Genomic DNA, 6,458 nt, shown 5'->3' with positions numbered 1-6,458 from the left:
CGGTGTGCAAAAATTGGAATAGATGGTCTATATCTCAACTTAATAAAGGCTATGCATGAACAACCAAAAGCCAACATCATATTAAATGGCCAAAAACTGAAAACTTTCATGTTAAAATCAGGAACAAGACAAGAATCCCCACTATCACCACTCCTCTTTGATATAGTTCTGGAAACATTAGCCATAGCAATTATACCAGAGAAAGAAATCAAAGTAATAAAGATAGGAAACGAAGAAGTTAAACTGTCATTGTTTGCTGATGATATGATACTCTACATTAAAGACCCAAAAAACTCCACCAAAGACTTCTAGACTTAATTGACAGATACAGTAGAGTAGCCAGATACAAAAATCAATAGCCTTCTTGTGCACAAATAACAGACTCACTGAGAGAGAAATGAAGGAAACAATTCCTTTCAAAATAGCATCCAAAAAAATGAAGTATGTAGGAATCAATTTAACAAAACAAGCAAAAGACCTCAACACTGAAAACTACAGCACTCTGCAAAAAGAAATCGAAGAGGATATAAGAAAATGGAAAGATATCCCCTGATCCTGGGTAGGAAGAATCAACATAGTGAAAATGGTCATACTACCAAAACTGCTGTACAGATTCAATGGAATGCCAATTGAAATTCCAACACTGTATTTCACAGAACTAGAAAAAAATAATCTAAAAATTCATTTGGAACCATGAGAGACCTAGAATAGCAAAAGCTATCCTAGGAAACAGACACAGAAGCAGGTATAACAATTCCAAATTTGAAACTATACTACAAAGCCACTGTGATAAAAACAGCATGTTACTGGCAAAGAAACAGAACCTTAGGATTAGTGGAATAGATTCGAAGATACAGAAACAACTCCAGATGTACTCAGCTACTTCATCTTAGACAAAGGAGCCAACTATACTCATTGGAGGAAAGATAGCCTCTTTAATAAAAGGTGCTGGAAAAACTGGATTTCAACCTGCCAAAGATTAAAACTAGAGCCTTATCTTTCACCACGCACTAATTTAAAATCCAAGTGGATTAAAGATCTAAATATTAAAACAGAAACACTAAAAAACTCGCTGGAAGATAAGTTCAGCAGAACTCTTGAAGACATTGGCATAGGAAAAGACTTTAGGAACAAATCCACAGGAGCACAAGAACTAGCAGAAAAACATCAACAACTGGTATCCCATCTTATTAAAAGGCTTCTGCACTGCAAAAGAAACCATCAACAGAATTAAGAGACAACCTACAATGTAGGGGGAAAAAATTTACCAGCTGCTCTTCAGATAAATGACTATTATTTAGAATATATAAAGAGCTCAAGAAAATCAGACTGTCCCCAAATATTGAGACCCCATTCAAAAAGGGACATCTGAAATTAACAGACATTTCTCAGACAAAGAAGTAAAAGCAGCAAATAAATATATGAAAAAATGTTCCACATCACTGGTCATTCAAGAGATGCAGATGAAAACAACACTGAGTTTCCACCTCACCCCACAAAGAATGGCTGCTATCGAAAAATCAACCAATAACAAATGTTGGTGGGGATATTAAGAAAAAGGAACTCTGCTCAATTGTTGGTGGGAGTGTAAACAAAGAGCTAAGATTAGAGGTTCCATTTGACCCAGCCATCCCTCAGCTGGAAATCTTTCCAAAAGAATTAAAAGAATCATACTACAGTGATATATGCACACCCATGTTTATAGCAGCATAGTTTGTAATAGCTAAACCTTGGAAACAGCCCATTTGTCCATTAGTTGGAGACTGGATAAAGAAGATGTGTTTTTTTTCTATAAAATGGAATACTATTCAGAAATAAAGAATGAGACATTAGAGTCATTCATAAGAAAATGGATGCATATTGAGGTTATAATCTTAAGTGAAATAAATAAGTCACATGTGTAAATATCGAATAGTTTCTCTGGTATGAAAAAGTATAATTGAGAATAAGATTCTAATGGTATAATAGACAATGTGTAATAGGAAGAAAAGGGCTAAAAGTGAAGGGGAAGTGGGAAGGGTAAGGAAAAGGAAAAAAGGGAAAAGAAAAAGTATAAGAAAATGAAGAAATGGAAACAAAGTATTTGTAAATAGGGAAGGGAGGAGGGGGTGAAGGGAGGGCAAGGATACAGGGAAAAATGAGAACCAAGACCTGTCATGTAAAGGTACAAGACCCCAATGATGAATGTAACTGTACTGTATACCTAAAAGGTACCAATAAACTCAATGAGGAAAAAAAGTTTCACCTCTTCTTTTTCTTCTTACCTATTGCCAGAACTTTGCATTTGACCTCTTCTTCTCTTGAGATTACTTCATTAACAAGGTAGGTGGCCTTTTTGCCTTTAGTTACCATAATCCAGCTTTCCTATGCTATTAATGTAATTTTTATAAACTTAAAATATAATCCCACTCTTTATGGAAAATTTTGCATGCCATTCTATAACCCATACAAAAAATGCTCCTCTAATAACCTAGGTAATATAATTTTTTCAAGCACAGCTTGGTTAAAAGGTCCCAATGATTTTATGTCTCCTTATTCCTTCTTTTTTTACTACCCTGAACTATATCATTTTTTAGGCTCTATATAGCAGCCAACTAGTCAAAATTATGACAAAAATAAAATAGTGTGTTTTTCAACAGTTCTGACAAACATCCTATTCCTACTAATAACCTAGGTAATATAATTTTTTCAAGCACAGCTTGGTTAAAAGGTCCCAATGATTTTATGTCTCCTTATTCCTTCTTTTTTTACTACCCTGAACTATATCATTTTTTAGGCTCTATATAGCAGCCAACTAGTCAAAATTATGACAAAAATAAAATAGTGTGTTTTTCAACAGTTCTGACAAACATCCTATTCCTATTTCGGTGTCCTGTTATCCACTGAACTCATCACTATTAAGAGAAAATGGGATTGCTCTTAAATTTGTCAGTCTTGCATTCTATAATCAAACCTGTGGCCAAAATCATCAGAAGCATATGGATAGAGAATGGGGTAGAGTTTTCTTCCCTTTAATACTGGTATTAAAAGATAAAGCCAACAAAGGATTCTAGATCCCTGACAAAAGTGTAAGCATCACACTTTTTGGATTTGCAAGGATTCTGAAGCAAATAGATAAAAAAAATAAGCATTTCCAGGGCATAGTTACAATGAAAAATAAATGAAATTGTGTATTTGTCAAAACACAGTTTGATAGGGAAAAACTGCCAGTACCTACAGTGCCAGCAAGATATTGGTCTTGCAGGAAGAAACAGAAGGAAGCAAAAGGATGCCTGAGAAGATAAGAAACACAAATGTCAACAGTTCTGGAAAGCAGTATGGGACAATTTCAGGGGCCAACAAAAAATTGGAATAGTGCTTTCCATTCTGATAATGCCTAAGTGCAAGTAAAGCCTGAAAAAGCTTGAGTGATCTAACACATACGAACTATCAAAATGGATTTTCCAGAGCTTTCTCCCATTGAGGGTCTCTACACTGTAGAGAAACTGCTTGGAATCAAAACTGTTTGGAGGTAGAAAAGGGAAGTATATTCACTCCCCCATTACTGGGGAAAAACTACCTGAGAACCTCTACTTAAAAAGGCCAGATTTCAGAGTTAAGTCCTTCATTGACTGATACCAAGGCAAGAAGAGCAATGCAAAGTAAAGCTGTTTAGTTCATAGTGGCTGAGAAGCAGAGCTAGAAACAATACCAGAGAGAACAAGGGCCAGGGGCCAAATATAGACATGAAGGTCACACCTTAACAACCCACACAGCCTTACCCAGAAGTATTCTTTACTAGTTTCCTAGGGAGTTCCTGAGCCAAACAAGATGACAGTTAAGCTGAAGCATCACAAAGAGTCCTAGCATTATATAAATTAATCTCAGAAATAACATCTTAATATTATTGCCACTTTATATTTGTTGGAAGCAAGGCACAAGCCCAACCTCAAAGGGAGGTTATTATACAATGCATGACCACCAGGACATGGATACTTCTGAGTGCCCTTTTATAAGCCGTCTACACCAGAGATCATTCTAAAATATGACAAGGAGTTTCCTGGCAGAGCTACACACCTTGAAACATGACAGACGTTCATCACACAGACAAAACGTAAAAGATATTCTAAACATAAAACACAATACAAGCAACAATAAATACTCTTTTGTTATTGAGTTTATTGGTACATTTTAGGGACACAGTACAGTGAAATTCATTATTGGGATCTTGTACCTTTACATGACAGATCTTGGTTCTCATTTTTCCCCTTGCCCATGCCCTCTCTTCACCCCCTCCTCCCCTCCCCATTTACAAAAACTTTATTTCCATCTTTTCATTTTATCACATTTTTTTCTTTTCCCTTATTACCTTTCCCCTACCCATCCCAATTTCTCTACACCTTTAGCCCTATTCTTCCCATTACACAAAGTTAGTTATCTCATTAGGATCTTATGTACTATTACAGTTTATTCACACCATAGAAACTATTCAGTATTTACACCTGTGTGACTTATTTATTTCACTTAAGAGTATATCCTCAATATGTATCCATTTTCCTATGAATTACTCTAATTTCTCATTCTTTGTGGATGAGTAATATTCCATTTTATAGAAAAACCACATCTTATTTCTCCTGCTTCCAACTGATGGCAAATACGCTGTTTCCAAGTTTTAGCTATTACAAACTGTGCCGCTACAAACATGGGTGCACATATATCACTATGATATGAATCTTTTAATTCTTTTGGAAAGATACCCAGCAGAGGGATGGCTGGGTAAATGGAACCTCTAGTCAGAGCTCCTTAAGGTATCTCCATACTGACTTCCATAGTGGTTGCACCAGTCTGCACTCCCACCAACAATGGAGAAGGGATCCTTTCTCCCCACAAACCTGCCAACATTTGCTATTGTTTGATGTCTTGATAGCAGCCTTTCTTTGTGGGGCGAGGTTGAATCTCAGTGTTTTTTTCATCTGCATCTCTCAAATGACCAGTAATGTGGAACATTTTTTCATATATTTATTTGCTGCTTTTACTTCTTTGTCTGAGAAATGTCTATTCACTTCAGATGCCCATTTTTGAATTGGGTCTTTATATTTGGGGGGCTGACTATTTTGAGTTCTTTATATATTCTAGATAATAGTCCCTTGTCTGAGGAGCAGCTGGCAAAAATTTTTTCACATATTGTAGGTTGTCTCTTAGTTCTCTTGATGGTTTCTTTTGCAGTGCAGAAGTTTTTTAATGACATGAGATCATAGTAACTTATTCTTTCTGCTAGTTCCTGTGCTACTGAGGATTTGTTCATAAAATCTTTTCCTATGCCAATGTCTTCAAGAGTTCTGCCTAACTTATCTTCCAGCAAGTTTAGTGTTTCAGTTTTAATGTTTAGATTATTAATCCACTTGGATTTTAATTTAGTGCATGGTGAAAAATAAGCATCCAATTTTAATCTGTGCCAGGTTGAAATCCACTTTTTCCAGCACCATTTATTAAAGAGGCTATCTTTCCTCCACTGAGAATGGTCAGCTCCTTTGGCAAAGATGAGGTGGGTGAGTACATCTAGATTTGCTTTTGTGTCTTCAAATGTGTTCCACTGATCCTCAGATATGTTTCTTTGCCAATACCATGTTGTTTTTTATCATAGTGGCTTTGTAGTATAGTTTTAAATTGGGAATTGTTATGCCTAATGCTATGTCTCTGTTTCCTAGGATGGCTTTTGTTATTCTAGGTCTCTCATGGTTCCAAATGAATTTTTGGATTATTTTTCATAGTTCTGTGAAATAGAGTGTTGGAATTTCAATTGGCATTGCATTGAATCTGTACAGCAGTTTTGGTAGTATGACCATTTTCACTATGTTGATTCTTCCTACCCAGGAGCAGGGGATATCTTTCCATTTTCTTATATCCTCTTCGATTTCTTTTTGCAGAGTGCTGTAGTTTTCAGTGTTGAGGTCTTTTGCTTGTTTTGTTAAATTGATTCCTACATACTTCATTTTTTTGGATGCTATTTTGAAAGGGATTGTTTCCCTCATTTCTCTCTCAGTGAGTCTGTTATTTGTGCACAAGAAGCCTATTGATTTTTGTATCTGGCTACTCTACTGTATCTGTCAATTAAGTCTAGAAGTCTTTTGGTGGAGTTTTTAGGGTCTTTAATGTAGATGCTATGGCTAATGTTTCCAGAACTATATCAAAGAGGAGTGGTGATAGTGGGCATCCTTGTCTTGTTCCTGATTTTAACATGAAAGTTTTCAGTTTTTGGCCATTTAATATGATGTTGGCTTTTGGTTGTTCATGCATAGCCTTTATTAAGTTGAGATATAGACCATCTATTCCAATTTTTGCACCGTTTTTTATCATGAATGGGTGTTGAATTTTGTCAAATGCTTTTTTCTGCATCGACGGAGAGGATCATATGTTTTTTGTCCTTGACTTTGTTAATATAGTGTATTACGTTTATTGATTTATACATGTTGAACCAT

This window comes from Fukomys damarensis, unplaced genomic scaffold (assembly GCF_012274545.1).
Source record: "Fukomys damarensis isolate Sample0158 unplaced genomic scaffold, DMR_v1.0_HiC HiC_scaffold_5, whole genome shotgun sequence".
Classification (NCBI taxonomy): Eukaryota; Metazoa; Chordata; class Mammalia; order Rodentia; family Bathyergidae; genus Fukomys; species Fukomys damarensis.
The sequence above is the reverse complement of the archived record's forward strand: the minus strand, read 5'-3'. Positions refer to the sequence as shown.